At 38.0% G+C, this 17,558-nt stretch overlaps 1 protein-coding gene across 8 annotated transcripts in view; it reads left to right on the forward strand.

Annotated features, from left to right (window-relative positions):
- Positions 1-2,897: 2,897 nt before the first annotated feature.
- The window catches only part of LOC126255401 (E3 ubiquitin-protein ligase RAD18-like), a 105,491-nt gene continuing 90,830 nt past the window's right edge, over positions 2,898-17,558 (forward strand). For 2 of the 8 annotated variants that reach the window (XM_049955398.1, XM_049955396.1), the window contains exon 1: positions 2,898-3,192. The gene's annotated coding sequence lies outside the window, so the exon portion shown is untranslated. The other 6 variants (XM_049955392.1, XM_049955397.1, XM_049955391.1 and 3 more) reach the window with 6 other exon arrangements.

Genomic DNA, 17,558 nt, shown 5'->3' on the forward strand with positions numbered 1-17,558 from the left:
TGATATGTTTAACACCAAAATTTGCAATAACCCTAATAGCATAAGTAGCTGAACCTAACCGTTTCAGCAGATCATCAATTTGTTTCTTCCAATTCAATTTCTCATCAATGCACACACCCAGAAATTTAGAGTATTCTACCTTAGCAACAGACTTCCGTTCATAGTCTATATTTATCAATGACATTATTCCATTTACTGTACAGAATTGTACAAACTGTGTTTTCTGAAAATTTAGTGAGAGTCCATTTGCAGAGAACCACTTAATAATTTTCTGAAAGACATTATTTGCAATTTCCTCAGCTGATTCTTGCTTCTTGGGTGTGATTATTATACTTGTATTATCAGCAAAAAGAAATAACTTTGCATCTTCATGAATATAGAGTGGCAAGTCGTTAATATACAGGGTGAGTCACCTAACGTTACCACTGGATATATTTCGTAAACCACATCAAATACTGACGAATCGATTCCTCAGACCGAACGTGAGGAGAGGGGCTAGTGTAATTGGTTAATACAAACCATAAAAAAATGCACGGAGGTATGTTTTTTAACACAAACCTACGTTTTTTTAAATGGAACCCCGTTAGTTTTGTTAGCACATCTGAACATATAAACAAATACGTAATCAGTGCCGTTTGTTGCATTATAAAATGTTAATTACATCCGGAGATATTGTAACCTAAAGTTGACTCTTTAGTACCACTCCTCCGCTGTTCGATCGTGTGTATCGGAGAGTACCGAATTACGTAGGGATCCAAAGGGAACGGTGATGGACCTTAGGTACAGAAGAGACTGGAACAGCACATTATGTCCACATGCTAACACCTTTTTATTGGTCTTTTTCACTGAAGCACATGTACATTACCATGAGGGGTGAAGTACACATACACACGTGGTTTCCGTTTTCAATTACGGAGTGGAATAGAGTGTGTCCCGACATGTCAGGCCAATAGATGTTCAATGTGGTGGCCATCATTTGCTGCACACAATTGGAATCTCTGGCGTAACGAATGTCGTACACGCCGCAGTACATCTGGTGTAATGTCGCCGCAGGCTGCCACAACACGTTGTTTCATATCCTCTGGGGTTGTAGGCACATCACGGTACACATTCTCCTTTAACGTACCCCACAGAAAGAAGTCCTGAGGTGTAAGATCAGGAGAACGGGCTGGCCAATTTATGCGTCCTCCACGTCCTATGAAACGCCCGTCGAACGTGTACCTCGCCCCTCATGGTAATGTACATGTGCGTCAGTGAAAAAGACCAATAAAAAGGTGTTAGCATGTGGACATAATGTGCTGTTCCAGTCTCTTCTGTACCTAAGGCCCATCACCGTTCCCTTTGGATCCCTACGTAATTCGGTGCTCTCCGATACACACGATCGAACAGCGGAGGAGTGGTACTCAAGCATCAACTTTAGGTTACAATATCTCCGGATGTAATTAACATTTTACAATGCAACAAACGGCACTGATTACGTATTTGTTTATATGTTCAGATGTGCTAATAAAACTAACGGGGTTCCATTTTAAAAAAACGTAGGTTTGTGTTAAAATACGTACTTCCGTGCATTTTTTTATGGTTTGTATTAACCAATTACACTCGCCCCTCTCCTCACGTTCGGTCTGAGGAATAGATTCGTCAGTATTTGATGTGGTTTACGAAATACATCCAGCGGTAATGTTAGGTGACTCACCCTGTATATTAAGAACAATAAAGGACCAAAGACTGAACCCTGTGGGACACGATCCTTGATACCTCCCCAGTTAGAGTACTCTGCTGGTTTTTGTAGACTATCTGTACTGTTAATTTCAACCTTCTGCATTCTTCCAGTTAAGTGTGAATTAAATCATTTGTGCACTGTCCCACTCATACCGCAATACTTAAGCTTATCTAGAAGAATTTCATGATTCACACAATCAAAACCCTGTGCTGTCAGCGATTTGGAATCAAGCCTCTCCATTCAAAGGCAGCATTGTTGTACTTCGTATCCAGTTATGATGCAACATATCCTTAAGTTTGGTAATTGTATGTATTAGCCCTCTAACAAATATGAACAGTTATTGGAATCGTCTGGCGATCAGATACAATGGCTGGATTAGTAAACACATGAGACAATTGAAATTGTCTTCGAACCGCTCAGTTGTGTGGCTTACACAGTCATTACAATCTTCAAATAATAATAATATAATAAATAATATCGTTAAAGATTGCATTTGACGAAGCTAATTCATGCTGTCAGCTAAAAATAATAAAATATTGTGTTGAATAAAATAAGTACCATATGTATCGTCAGTCAGGAAGTAGAAGGTTAATTAGAATTTTATAAAATTTTCTTTCCTCTCTAAAAATGAGTAGTTAGACAATTTAAATGTATATGACCCTAAATTGTTAAGGGTGATAAAAAATCTCCTTGTTATCCCCGAATAGCCTAGAATTGAATTCAACAACCACAAGATGACCAAAACATTGATATGTTTACAGGATCATGAATTTCGTTTCCATTTTATTAACATAGAAACATTTCACACACAAATCTAACAAACCCCTCGAGAATGAATTCCTTATGCCTTCACAAGTTCAAATCATATAAAAAGAGAAAAGTACTTGCTGCATCAAACTACATTTATTATGTAACAGTGACTGTGAATGATCCACTATCTCCAAGTTCAAAACTTGTCGTGCTTGGAGTTAGCCTAGCTTGAAGGGTATGGAATACACTTGTTTATAGTTCAAATTCTTTATACAGCCCATATATCGCCAGTTATTTGTATAGGCGATATTATAAATAATATTTGACATTGTAGTGTAATGCAGCGGAATTTGAGTATGCTTATAGTGGAAATAACTTATATTTGGCTGGCAACACTGATTTGTAGTAGTCAGTGAGGTTCGTATCAATACAAAATAAGCGAAGGCGGGAACGGTAGATTGAAAGTGTTATCATTCTTTGGGGTTTTGTGTTTTGTGTGTATTGTAAACAGAACGAGTTCGTCGTTGGAACAACGTAGTTAGGGCTTTATTATTCTGGTGATCGTGTGTGTAAATCTAATGTTCGTGTTGAGAAAGCTGTCTGGGACAGTATATGAAGTGTCAGTTACAGCAGATATTTTGTTATGAAATTCATAAACAGATAGCGAAGTATTTATTTTTTAAAAAGATAGATAGGGGACACATGACTGAAACTAAATGGTTTGTTGATCCTGTATATGAGTTTACGTCAACGAGTTTTGTATGTGCACTGCAACTTTGTCGTGAAATGCTGTGTGTTTCAGTGTTTCAGGATATGATTAGTTTTTTGTGAGACTCACGTGTTAGTAGCACAATTTGAAAAGTATTCGTATTTTGGTTTATTGTTTTAACCAGAACAATGATTGCGATGTGATCCGTTACGTACAGGTGGAAAAATTTATTAACTGATAGTACATAAAATTTAATACATAGCCCGTACTAGACTAGCATTGACAGACATCAGTGCTTCTTAAGATTTGAGGACATGAACACAGGATACGTCAAAAGAATAACTGAACAAGTACAGTATGTACCATCAATTCATATCGCTTTTGTTTGATAATGGCCCAGGAGAAAATTGTTTTTGGTCCTAATCCTTGACATAGTTTGAGGCACTGTGAATTTCGATGTACGTCACCATTTGAGGTATAAGAAAAATTTGTGTTAATTTCCTGCCAAAAATAGTTTATAACATTAAGAATTTATTTTCATATTACTGTTAAAAACCTGTTAAAAAGTTGCCTTTTACTGTGAAACTTTAACTTGGTAACGTTCACATAACAGTTAAGTCATTTTGCCAAATCATATTATTAATTATTGAATCAAGAACGTGGCACACTATCTGGTATAAGAATTACAGAAAATTTCTTGATATTGTGAAAATGCTTCTGTCTTATGGTCAAGCATTTTCTGTATTACACCATTACTAATCATACCGGACACAAAATTAGTCATACCGAAGAGACATGACAAATACGAGGGTGGTTTGAAAAGTTCTCGGAACGGAATAGAGAAAAAACTAATTACATCACTGAACATTTTTTTTTTCAATGTAGTGTCCTTGTAGGTTAATGCACTTGGTCCAACAATGTTCTAGTGGCTTGGTCCCACCTCGGAAATGAGTTTCCTCCAGGCCTGCAAAGTCTTCTGACTTTATTCTTTAAATGTTTTGATTTGTAACAAATGAATACATTTGAACAAACGTTAACTAATGCAAAACACACGTTAGTTAACATTGTACGCATACAGTTCTTGTACGGTTAATGAGAATAGTCAGTCCAAGTCGTTTTCACACATACGAAAATGTAATTTAACGGAATACTAGTTGTAGTCTAAGTGAGTCTATGGGTGTGCAACCAGTTCCTTCTTGTTTGTATTTGAAAACAGAGGGATGTGTAGATTTAACCATAAAGTTACCTCCATTGGTGTGATTGGGAATGCAGTCCTCACAAACTAAAAATTCAGTTTCCTAACTAGTTGTTTAAATTATACAATTACAATGAAAATTTGAACATGTTGTGTCATAAAATACATCAACTTTTATTGTTTTTCTGTATTACACCATTACTAATCATACCGGAAAAAAAAAAATTAATCATACCGAAGAGACATGAGAAATACGAGGGTGGTTTGACAAGTTCTTGGAACGGAATAGAAAAAAAACTAATTACATCACTGAAACTTTTTTTATTTGTCAATGTAGTGTCCTTGTAGGTTAATGCACTTGGTCCAACGATGTTCTAGTGGCTTGGTCCCACCTCGGAAATGAGTTTCCTCCAGGCCTGCAAAATAGTTGTCTACTCCGGCTATCAATTCTTCGTTTGAAGTGAATCTTCATCCACCAAGAAAAATTTTCAGTTTTTGAACGAGATGGAAGTCCGACAGCCATATCGGGTGAATAAGGTGGGTGTGGCAACAATTCATACCTTAGTTTGTGTAATTTTGCCGTGGTGATGGTACGTGTGCGCGAGCGTACATTGTCTTAATGGCGGCACCCATCTTGCAGATAATTTTTTCAGTTATAATTCTTCAGTTAAAAGGTGACTCCTTTCAGATGACATCTGGCAAGTGTGAGCAATTTCACGCACTTTCAATCAGTGATCCTCCATGACCATTTTGTGCACTTTTACAATGATTTATGGACTAGTGATACATCTCGGCCGATCACTGTGCGGATCATCATCTAAGCCCTCCCTAGAATATTTAAATTCATTTGTCCCCTTGGCAACAGTTGAATACGAAGGAGCAGAGTCTCCCAGTGTATTCTGGAAATCAGCATGAATGTCCTTTGCTTTCATACCTTTCTGTACAAAGTACTTAATCACTGCTCAAATCTCGATTTTTCTGTCTTCACAAATCGCTACACGGGAACAACAGTGCCATGTCACCACCACAACTCTTGTCTAAGAGCACTCACGTGGCACGTGTTTACTGGTCACAGTGCACTGAATATCATGTGAACAACTCGTTGTGCTAGTGCTGACCTCTTGTGGTGATTCTGATAACTTTTCAAACCACTCTCGTACCATGTAACACCACCTCTAATCTTGATAATGGCCTCAATTTGGCAAGAAAGAGAATCTACAAATTTCATGAAGTAGGCTGCGTGCAATTGTATTCAGCTGAAACCAGCCGTAGATGATTAGATCCCATAAAGCCACAAAATAGTGTGCATGTTGATTATAATGTTCCAGAGAGCCCAAGACATGTTTTTAATTAATATCAGGTGATTTAGCGGGCCTGTTGAGTTGCGGTATGGTGCCTGAAAGTTTCTTAAACGAGGAATGTGCACATACAGTTCCCTTAATATAGCTGTTGCCATCACAAAAGACAGTAGTGTTCACGGCAGATTCTTCATGAGTATATAGAAAAAAGGTTCATAGTTGGTCACTGAGAATACTGAAGTAAACATGTAATTCTCTTGGTCACTCGGCCTGTAGCACAGTATGTCCCCATAACACTAGAGAACTATATCTTGCGTGGGCTACTCTATTCAGACTTGCTTCCAGTCAGCTGCTGACCAGTTTTTGTGATGTTTGGCCCACCGAAGACTTGCAGCTTTATGTACTGCTGTGAGCAGGGCTCTTTTAAAATTAGGTACCCAATTCCAAATATCAGTAGCAATGTTAGCTAAGAAACTGGTTGAGATTAACCCTCATCCAAGGACAGCAGCAATTCCTGTCAGCTTTGAAACCTTTTGCCATTGACAAAGTGTGACACATCTCCAGTCTTTGGTTTAGATCCTTGTATGCCTGCTGCTCTTACACTGTGTTACATTTCTGTGGACATGTTGATACACAAGCACATTGGCAACCTTATTCGTGAGGTGGTCACATAAACACCTTGGCACCTTTATTTGTGATGCGGTCATGGGCATGCCCAAACAGAGTAGTTCCGCTCTCGGGTTTCAAGAAGCCATGAACATTTGCTTATACTTATAAAAACTTCTGCCATTTCTTTCTCAGACTAAACTTTTTTATAGGTAATTTTCTATGTAATGTTCAGATATTTTTGCTTTGTGTGGATGTCCATGCAAAGTGGTACTTATCTGCAGAATACTCACAACACATGTCTTTATGAAGCTTTTGATTTCGAAATGTTCTTTCAGAAATTAAAGAGGCATGTAGCTGACAGGAATGTAATTGTTGAAGCAGTAAAGCTGCAAGGAAAATAACGAGACATTATTGTATGTCCAGTTCCTGGAAAAATAACAGGGATGTTGAAAAATGCTTATATAACATTTATCCAACCTGTTGGTAAACTAACTTTTTTCTTAAATAATACCCAAGAATGTAGGTTTTCTAACAAAATAAAAATATTCATGGATGTTCCCTATGAATGGACACACAAATTGGAAGCCAAAAAGCTTTTACTGTAATGAAAAAGGGATAATTCCATCTAAGTTTATCCAGGCCTGACACCCACTGCATCAGATTTTTAGAAACTTTTTTTTTTGTTACTTTTGCTATAGTAATAACTACTTTAAAATTTCTTCTCTATATTTCTTATAGTTTTTGAGGAAAAAGTGGTAAAGTTTTCAAAATGTATACATAAATGCTGTGGTTGAAGCTTCCCATTTGGATTGCATTACTTTAGAGAGAGAAAGAGAAAAATTATTTGTAACACATCACTGTTATATTTTTCCAGGTGATACAAAAAGGGTGTATCTTTCTAGGAAAAGATATTAAAATAACTCCACTCAATATTGGTATGGGAATATTGGTAATTAATTTAAATTGTTATGACCTAAAAGATGATGCCTTAAATGTGCAAAATATTTTTGAATACGGTTTTAAAAAAGCATGGGGTTTGATAGACTGGGGCTTTTCATTTGCATACAAAGGTATTTCATGTCATTGTTCCAAAGGTCATTTAAAAGACATTATGTAGACTGAAAAGCTTTAGTAAATGTGTCACATGTTTTGATAAAATAATAAAAGTACAAAGCCAAAAGTTATAATTTTAACTGGAATATTTTCAATACTAATATTAACTTTATTTAAGGGTAGGCAAAAGTTTAAAGTTAAAAATGTGCATGTTCAGCAATTAAGGTCCATGGGTCTCTCAAGGGAAAGTTTTAATAGCACCTTTACTTTTAATCCACTGTGACAAATTAGATTAGCTGTTGACTTCATATTGTTTCATTAAAAAATAATATATTCTTCCTAATGTGCTTGATCCAGTTACACCAAAGTATATAAAGAGGTACAAAACAAGAGTTTTCCTTTGTAGGACAAAAGAATGCTGCTGGTCCAGATGGGTGAATAAAACGAAAATTAGGATCTCCTTCTTCATCACATACATTTTTGATGAAGGCAAAGTATCAACTTTCATCATGTACAGTTCCAAAAGATTTTTCTTGGGGATGGGTACTTTTCCATAATGAGGTATTTAATTGAACAAAAAAATCAAGGATGGCTTTTGATAACAAGTTACTCTTTTTAACTTCTAATCAGTAACAGTAAAATGGTTTGTAATTGTGAACATTCCTGGGCATCATTTATTCTCTTCATTGCCAAAAATCTCTTCTTGAGATTCTTGCATAAGAATTCTATGTTGATTTTCGCTAAGAAGGGGAAAAATTATTTATTTATTTATCAATAGACTATTTAGTACAATAGTATTGGATATATCAGCAACATTACATAAATAATATTTACATATAAAACATTAACAGAATGGGATAAGACAATGTGAGGATAAGGCAGGAAATAGGCCATGACATAATCAAAACCATCCCAGCATTTATCGTAGTGATAAGGAGAAACCATGGAAAACACAAGTCGGGATGACTGGAGGGATAATAAACCCCATTCTCCCGAATGTGAGAGTCCACTGCATTAAGGATGGAGTAGCCACTTCACTCACTAGGGGAAAGGGAATCACAAACCACAACATCTGCATTGTGTGTGTGACATGCACAATAATAAATAAATGGAAAAGAAATTTTGAGAATAACAACACTACTGAAAATGTGAAAATATGTGAACAAAATACATAACACTGCAGAAAAGTACATAAAGCACAATAAGTCAATCAATTACATAGGTAAATCATGAATCTGAGATTTAAAACAACCCTTAAAAAAGTAATCGCATAAGCACATTATTTATCACTGCTTAAAAGTTAAAGCGCAAGCACATGAAAAGATGCCGACACTATAACCATCACAATAACATAAGCACCAAATTCCTTCTTAGCCAATGTGTACCACACTGTATCTGAAACAGAAGGAATAGAAAAAAAAAGAAAACAGAAAAATTCTTTGCAAGGACATAATCAAAAGAACCCAATGGTCCTTCTAATCATATAAGAAACACTTTTTAAAAGGAAATGGTTTTAACTCTGATCTAAAAGCCATCTCCAGCCTCTTTATTTATGTTGGCAGCGGATTATAAAGAATGGCACCAAAGCACCTCACATGTCCTTGAATGCGGGTTGTTCTATTGTATTTCATCTGGAGGGACCCACAGTTTTGAGTATTATAACTGTTGCAATCAGAGTTGGTTAGCAGGTCTCCAAGTCTTGTCATCAACACACATTTGGATATGCACAAGGAGGGTACAGCAAGCAAACACAAATTTTTAAATAGGGGCTTGCATCGAGCCCTAGCCAAACTATGTGACAAGATTCTGATAACCCTTTCCTGTAATGCAAAAATTTCATTTAATGAGGTATTAATTTTATCTCAGAAAACTATTCCATAAGCTGCAAGGGGCTGGCAGTAACCAAAATAATCCATTCTAGCACCACCTGAGGAGTGAACATAAGAAATAATTCTCAGATCAAAACATGCAGAACTCAGTCTCTGTGAGAGATCAGTTATGTGGTCTTTCCAGTTTGTCTTGGTCGGTATATGTTACATCATCCTCAATACACGTTTTACAATTCCTTCTAATCCATTACACATAGACATACCATGGCTAGTCACAAGAAAAGGAATCTTCAGCATCAGTAGAAAAAACATTTTTGTGTTCACACAAGTATGTAAAGCTTTCTCCCATTTTTATATTGTCCGCCCCCCGGTAGCTGAGTGGTCAGCGCGACAGACTGTCAGTCCTATGGGCCCGGGTTCGATTCCCGGCTGGGTCGGAGATTTTCTCCACGCAGGAACTGGGTGTTGTGTTGTCCTAATCATCATCATTTCATCCCCATTGACGCGCAAGTTGCCGAAGTGGCATCAAATTGAAAGACTTGTACCAGGTGGGCGGTCTACCCGATGGGAGGCCCTTGTCACACGCCATTATTATATTTTTATATTTAATTTTCAGCCAACCACTTCTTTCTGAGCAGCTTTTATAAATCCTACATCATGATCCATATCACTACTTGTGAAGTAGTGGTTTACTATTACCAATTTCTTTTCCATGTTTATCACATAAACACAAACAAGATGGATTGTACAGCTGCTTCATGTCCAGTAGTAACTCGGGATTTCATTCTGAATTACAAAACTGTACTTTTCAGGAAAGTCCATTAACAGAATTGCTTTTTCAGAGGTTGGATTTTCTTTCAAATTTTTTCAGGGATCTCACTTGACACTTAGATGTAAATAAATAAATAAACAACTGCTGGTTAAGTGTCTATAATTTTGTTACAAAGTATTCAATAACAGTTACAGGTTTCTTTAACAGTTCTGTCTTATGGTTTTTGTTAACTCACTGACTGTACTCTATTTCTTTATCAGCAACTTTGGTAAGCTAATTTTACATACTAACAGTCTGACAGTTTGTCATCACTGGGACAGTTGTAGTTTTCTGAGTTACATACAAGAAATTCTACAAGTTCTTTACATGTTTCTTCAGAGTGTTCTGTATCCAAAAGCAGTTTTACATTTTGGTGGATACCACAGACACATACCGATGAGTGCCTGCGGTGACAGTTAAAATACACCACTTTGGTCTTAATGAACAAAGTTTAGAAAAAGCAATATAAATGTTTGGGTTCTCCCATTTAAAACAAGATCTTCTTACGCAAACCATTTTTATTAACAATATTATTCCATCAGAATCTTTGGGTTTCTTAACAGTTTCATCATCCCTACTTTCAGAAATTTCGAGACTGTAATCTGCCTGGTACACTTTTTCCCCAAAACATGCTCCACTATTTCTAGCTTCTGTTTGTCATATGAAGTCTTACTGCAATTTGGAATGGATTGAAGTTTTAAGGGAGAGCAACGCAAATCTTTCAAAATTTTATTTGCATTCTCAATATTTTGACTTTTTAGTACTGGCACATGAAATGTCACCTCCCACTTACCTGCATCACTTTCATTTCCTTCACTGATTTCAGTTTTTTGTTCACAAATCTTATGACATGTTGTACACAGTTTTTTGCTGTGTTTTACATAGATTCTTCTAGCACTTATAGTTCTTCCTTGATCTTCTTCTGGATCATTGGAATGCCAAATCTTGTTGGTCTTAACTCATCGCTGAAAATTTTTGAAGAGTTTTTACTGAAGTTTAGGGCACCAAATGACTTGATGTTGTAAGTAATTTTCTTACATTATATGTATCTATATTTTCCATTGTAATTAACTGAGCACTATTTCATTTAAAAGCATACTTCATTACAAATTGAATGATAAATGGATTGACCGCCAGAAAATATGACCTGTGGAAAACAAAGAGCAAATGATGCAAATGATCTAACTGTTGAATGTCAGTGATTGTTACATTGCTTTCATGTCTGTACAGGTTTTAGGCAAGCTACTGCAGGCACACAAAATACTTTCTTACCACTGTGAGTAGGTGGTTAGATTCACAAATAAATCCAATATATTACAGTCTTTCAAAAATTACTGAATTAATAAAATGAAATAATTTTTTCACAAATAATTTGTCTGCCTACAGTAATTGATATTTAAATATGCTAATTTAATACCGCTGTGTCTGAGGCTCTGGATGTCAGGCCTGGATGAACTTACTGGAAATGGCACTTTTTTTCCCTCACAGTAAGAAGTAGTTTTTAATATGCAATTTATTTGTGTGTCCATTCATAGAAAACCCATTAATATTATTTTATTAGAAAGTCAACAACCTTGAGAATTACCTATTCCTGACATATTACTGGTATAACAGCATGTTATACGGTACTGAAAAAGTATACGTTTGTGTCTTCAGTCACAATTAACTTATATTGTTGTCTGGCTACTGGTTTTGGTACACAGTCACATCCTTAGGCCATCCCCTTGCATGCAGTTATCACACTTGCTTCCTAAATAGTTGTGTCAAATTCTAAACCTTGGGGATTAAGACCAAAACTAGATTCCCAGGAGGTTGGAGAAATGTGATATAAGCATTTTTCAATGCGCTTGTAATTTTTCCTGTAGTTGGAAAATGACATCCATTAGTATTTTTTGTAACTTTAACTGCTTAATTAATTGTTTTTCTGTTAACTATGTACCTCTCTCAATGTATGAAGAAAATTCCAAATCAAAAGCTTCACACACACACACACACACACACACAGAGAGAGAGAGAGAGAGAGAGAGAGAGAGAGAGAGAGAGAGAGGTGTTAATCATAGAATTATTGGGTGATTTGACTTGGAGTGATCCTTCTGCCATTATGTCACATCTCCTTGTCAACCCATTGTATTATGCTGATTCCATATGATAATCTGGTACACATGTACCACTTCATGGCCATGATGAAGTCACATGACCACCTGGCACCAGTGCTCTGCCATCTGCAGTGCTCCAAAGTGATAAGTGTGCTCTTTTAAGAGGGATGACAAATATTTTGTGAAGTGAGCCGATTTATTAGTACAACTGCAGGTCCAACTTCCCTTCACTGGACTTCTTTAAACACCAATAGTACTATTACAACACAATTACAACTTTTTCTATATGATGTTTGCTTGGTATATTTACAACTTGGATATTTCTTGAGTGTTCGTCTGGTACACATTGTAAGTTCTCCATGATATTTTCTCAAACAGACTTGTTACCATCTTCAGGTGGTTGCTGATGACTGCTACTCTGCTCCTCTCCTGTAGGTGTTGGACTTTACCCCTCCATCACTCTGCTACTGACATTGTCTGTGCAGTTGTCGCATTGGGTGGTCGTAGGGGTGGTGATCCCCAACTGCAAACTGTTCATCCCAGTCTGCATTATCGCCATCAAGTACAGATCACTACGATGCAGGATTCCACACCTGACTCAGTTGTAGGACACTATCTTTGCTAATTAGACCATTTTGGAGCTTAATTTTAATGGCCTCTTCAATCATAGAGTCCCAGAAAGAGGAAGACTGTCTTGGTTTTGTGGCTGTCCATAGTAAGACAAGTTTGTATATTATGATCAACCAACACTTATTTTTTTGTCTGTCGTAATTTAGTGTGGTGTATATGTTCACTGCACCTCTCTTCTACTATGCGTACAATTCCCCCAATGAATGTTTTGCCACATTGGCAGAGGATGTGCTAGATCCCTCATATACGAAGGCTTAGACAGTCCTTCAGTGAACATTATAGCGTTAATGTCTTGATGGTGGGCAAAATATACATTTAACATTTTGTCATTCCAAAATTCTGTTGACTTTTCTGGAGCTACTACCAACAAACAGAATACACAATCATTAGTGATTTGTGCTCCTGATTTGCTTCATGTTCTTGTCTAGGTACAACCCATAGTGCATGCCCTATCTATTTGTTGGCATACCCATTCCTTCAGGATACTGTTTCCACATGCTTCAACTAAGTTGGAAGGCTGCCTTTGTCTCAGATGGATTGTGCTCTGTGAGTCAGTGTGTGTAAAATACCACTTGTGATAGGAACTGCTGTGAGTACTGGAGGCGTGCAGTTGCGAGTCAGTGTGTATAGTGTTTGCGTGTACACTGTGTCACGGCTTGAAATGTGGTTTCCCTTTCATCAGGACGTCAAGAAATATGTTGGGGTGGAGAAATTAACCTAAGCTGACCTGTCCATGTGGCTGAAAGACAAAATATATCATTGTCACATAACAGTTGAAACATACTGATTGTAGTTGGACTTTCTCCGGAACCTCTCCTTGAAACCTTTCATGGACATATTTGCCACAACTGGCAACAGAGATAGTGCCATGTTGATGCTGTCCATGTGTTCATAATAATTTACATCCAACAGTAACTAAGTTGACCTGTACAAAGATGTTGGTCTCGAATTTCATACTAACCAATTCTGTGGATTCCTTTCGTGGTACCCTGGTTAAAAAGTCACTGAAAAAAAAGTGTCAGAAAGTCACTGAGAAGTCACTATTATTGAGGTGTAATTCTCATTGATTTACAAAATAAATAGAATAATGGATGTGATGTTGGCATTTGCCCCAAGATGGACTCAGGAGAGTAGACAGGCATTTGGCCAAGCCATATGTTTCTGCTCCTGTGTTACTGACTGTGGACCACAGTGGTATGCTCTCTGTCGACTTTTGTCAGCCCATACAGTTGTCATCACAGAGCAACTCATGCTCAAAGTTTCTTGACAGTTTTCATATCGAAAGTACTGCGAAGATTTCTCGCCATATCAGGACTGCAGCAGTCATTCGTATCACAAAATGAGACAGCTTGGCACTCACAAGACAGAGAATCCACTATACTTGTCACTGCCTGGATACCACCTCCAAGAAACTGTTGGTATCGCTTCAGCACTCTTATGAAGGAGATTTGACAAGTCTGGTAAATTTCCATGATAGACTGGAACATTTTTGTTGTGCCTTCCTGGTCGGTAAGCTTGAGTATTCCAAAGATCATATGAAAATTTGAACAATGTTCAACATACAGTTCATTGTTGACAGCTGTATGAATTGGTCAATGTATCGACTGTGTTTGAGAATCAAGAAAACTGAGTTTTATGCTGTTGTTAAACTATTTCATGTGAAGGGTTGGACTGCTGCACAAATCAAAACAGAACTGGATGAAGTTCACACAGACTTTGCATCATTATTGAAGACAATTTACTTTTCGATTAATGAAATTAAAGGTGGTCGGCCAAGCACCGATAATGAAACATACTCTGGCCATCCATTTGAGTCACCACAAAGGAAACCATTGACAGTATCCATGATGTGGTAATGCAAGATCATCTAATTAAAATTCATGAAATAGCTTGGACTGTAGGTATCTCAACTGACAGAATGCGTAATATCCTGTATGGAGAATTGGGTATGAAGAAGTTGTGTGCTGCTGTTGCTCACTGTTGACCAAAAGTGCACCCACTACAACATTTCAGCATAATGCCCTGTAATGTTTAATTGCAATCCTCAAGGCTTTTTGTGCAAATTTGCAACTGTTGATGAAATATGGATCCATCATTACACAGCAGAGTCAAAATGGCAGTCAAAACAATGGACAGAGACCAGTGAAAGTGCAGCAAAGAAGGCAAAGACCATTTTGTCAGCTCCCCATAGATTTCTTGGAAAAAGGCGGAGCCATAACTGGACCATATTGTGTTTCATTGTCGGATCATTTACAACTTGGCATTGGCTGAAAAAAGGCCAAGATTGGCATGCTAAAAAGTGCTCTTTCTCCAGGGTAATGCGCCATCACAGAAATCGGCAATAACAATGACGAAAGTGCATGAATTGGGCTTTCAGTTGATTCCTAATTCACACTATTCAACGGACTTAGCCCCAAATGATTTCATCCTGTGAAGCTTTTGCTTTCTGGGAAGAAATTTTCATCAAATGAGGAATTGGTAGTTACAGTCAACAAGTATTTTGCAAAGTTTGACTGAACCTATGTTTCTAGTGGGATGAAAAAGCTGTAGGATCGTCACCCCAATATATATATCATTCAAAGGAGACTATGTCAAGAAGTACGGTGAAACGTGCCACACACCCACCATGGCTATGAGCTGCTGCTCTATGACAACTTTATGGGTTGGCAAATGTTCACAAACAAGGCAGCCCCCTTTGGTCTATAGTCAGCAACGTAAGAGTAACAACATGTGGCTTGCCAAACAATTGGTCGCTCTCCTTAGTGCGTCTGTCAGTGTCACATTCATTTTGTACATCATCCACAATAACTTCACCTCAATGACAAAAGTGACCTGCTGATGAATTTAGGTGTAGTGTTCTCTTTCACCAAGGTATCACTAAAGGATTCCAAAGAATTGGTAAGTCTGAAGTTCAAAACCAAACTGACAAGAGTCTTTGAGCTTCTAATCACCTCAACATACTACTTGCTTATGAAAAATCTGATAGCGTTGCCACAGGGCGCCCTGTGTCAGAATCGTGGTGAACTTGTTCAAGGAAGATTTCAAGGAGAGACATTGGCTCAAGACCAGCTGAAATCAACATGGAAATGGAAATGCTATGTGGCTAGGGCCTCCCGTTGGGTATACCGTTCGCCTGGTGCAAGTCTTTCGAGTTGACGCCACTTTGGTGACCTGCGTGTCGATGGGGATGAAATGATGATGATAAGGACAACACAACACCCAGTCCCTGAGCGGAGAAAATCTTCAACCCAGCTGGAACCCGGGCCGTTAGGTATGATATTCCGTAGCGCAGATCTCTCGGTTACCAGGGGCGGACAAATCAGCATGTTTCTACCATGATGTGGATGACACAAACTAAGGACAACTTATAGGTTAATTTCTCAATCACCTCACCTCACTTCGCTTAACATACAATTTACTATCGAGGTGAAACAAGATTGCACACTCCTGTTTCTTGACATCTTGGTGGAATGGAAACCAGATGGCAGGCTGGGACACAGTGCGTACTGAAAGCCTACACACAATGATCTGTATCTACACACCTTCAGTAGTCATCACAACTCTCAGCATGGAGGTATTTCGCTAACACTGGTTCACAGGGTGTGATCCATTTGCAACCAAGACAGTCTTCCAGTTGAGCTGAAGCACGTTTTATTTATTTATTATTATTTTATTGTGGTTTTAGGGTGCAAAAGCTGAAACACGTGGAAATAGCATTCCGAAGGAGTGAGTAGAGCAACAAATAGATAAAGCGCATATTTAAACACCTTGTACCTAGATGACAGCAAGAAGGAACAGAGAACCACAAACCAGTAGTGTATATGCCATTTGTCAGCTAGACCAACAGAAACATCAGTAGAATCTTGGAGTGACACAATGTCAGATGTGTATTTCTGCCTCCCCCTGTGATCTTGACACTACTGGGTGCAGTAAAGGATGATCTAAGCCATGACAAACCAGGGGTCTACCAAATCCCCTACCAATGTGGCAAGGCAAACATTGGGAAAACCGTACACACGTTAGACGAGAGGAGCTGCGAACATAGACACCACTCGGAAGTACACCAGACCCCCAAATTAGCTGTGGTCTACCATAGTATAAAAGCTGGCCATACTATGGTTACAGCAAATCCATGATTCATAGGTAATCATCTTGCTTCTGGCGTTGCCTGATTAAAGAGGCCATTGAAATTAGGGTCCAAGATGATCTAGCAAACAGAGATAGGCATGGAACCCTGCACTGAGCTGCAGAAAAGCAAAACATTTGCACACAGTGATGTCTGCACCTGATGGTGGTAGAGCAGAGAACTGGGACCACAGTTCACAGCTGGGTGACTTCACCACCTCCCATAGCAGCTGTATGGATGACGACAGGAAACTTGAGGGGGGGATTAACTACTGTTATTTATTTTGTATGTTTCAGTTACTCACCAGTAAGCTATTTCCTAGTCTTTTGTGCTACCTCATGGGGTAGTTTTGTAGTTCGTTTTCCTCTCTGAATGCTGACTGAAATGCATCCTTCCCTTCTGTACATTATGTTGAGTTCTAAGCGAGTTCGTGCACTAATGTGCAATAGAATCTTCTAGAAAAATTCCTGGATATATAGTAGCTGTGATTTCCCATCAGTGCTCCAGGTTGACTCTTTCTCTGTACTGTTATACTATCCGTCATTTATTGCCAACCATTACCATACATTTATTGTGTGCACTTGACTGCCCTGTGAGATCTAGAGATCCCAGTCTGTGATCAGCAGTAATGGTGGTGTGCTATTATTTGATTCTGTGAAAATATTTTGATGAACCTGTGCAGCTGAGCAGTGAGAAAACTGGTTTATGTTAACATGGAAATGGCTTGAT

This window comes from Schistocerca nitens, chromosome 1, assembly GCF_023898315.1.
Source record: "Schistocerca nitens isolate TAMUIC-IGC-003100 chromosome 1, iqSchNite1.1, whole genome shotgun sequence".
Classification (NCBI taxonomy): Eukaryota; Metazoa; Arthropoda; class Insecta; order Orthoptera; family Acrididae; genus Schistocerca; species Schistocerca nitens.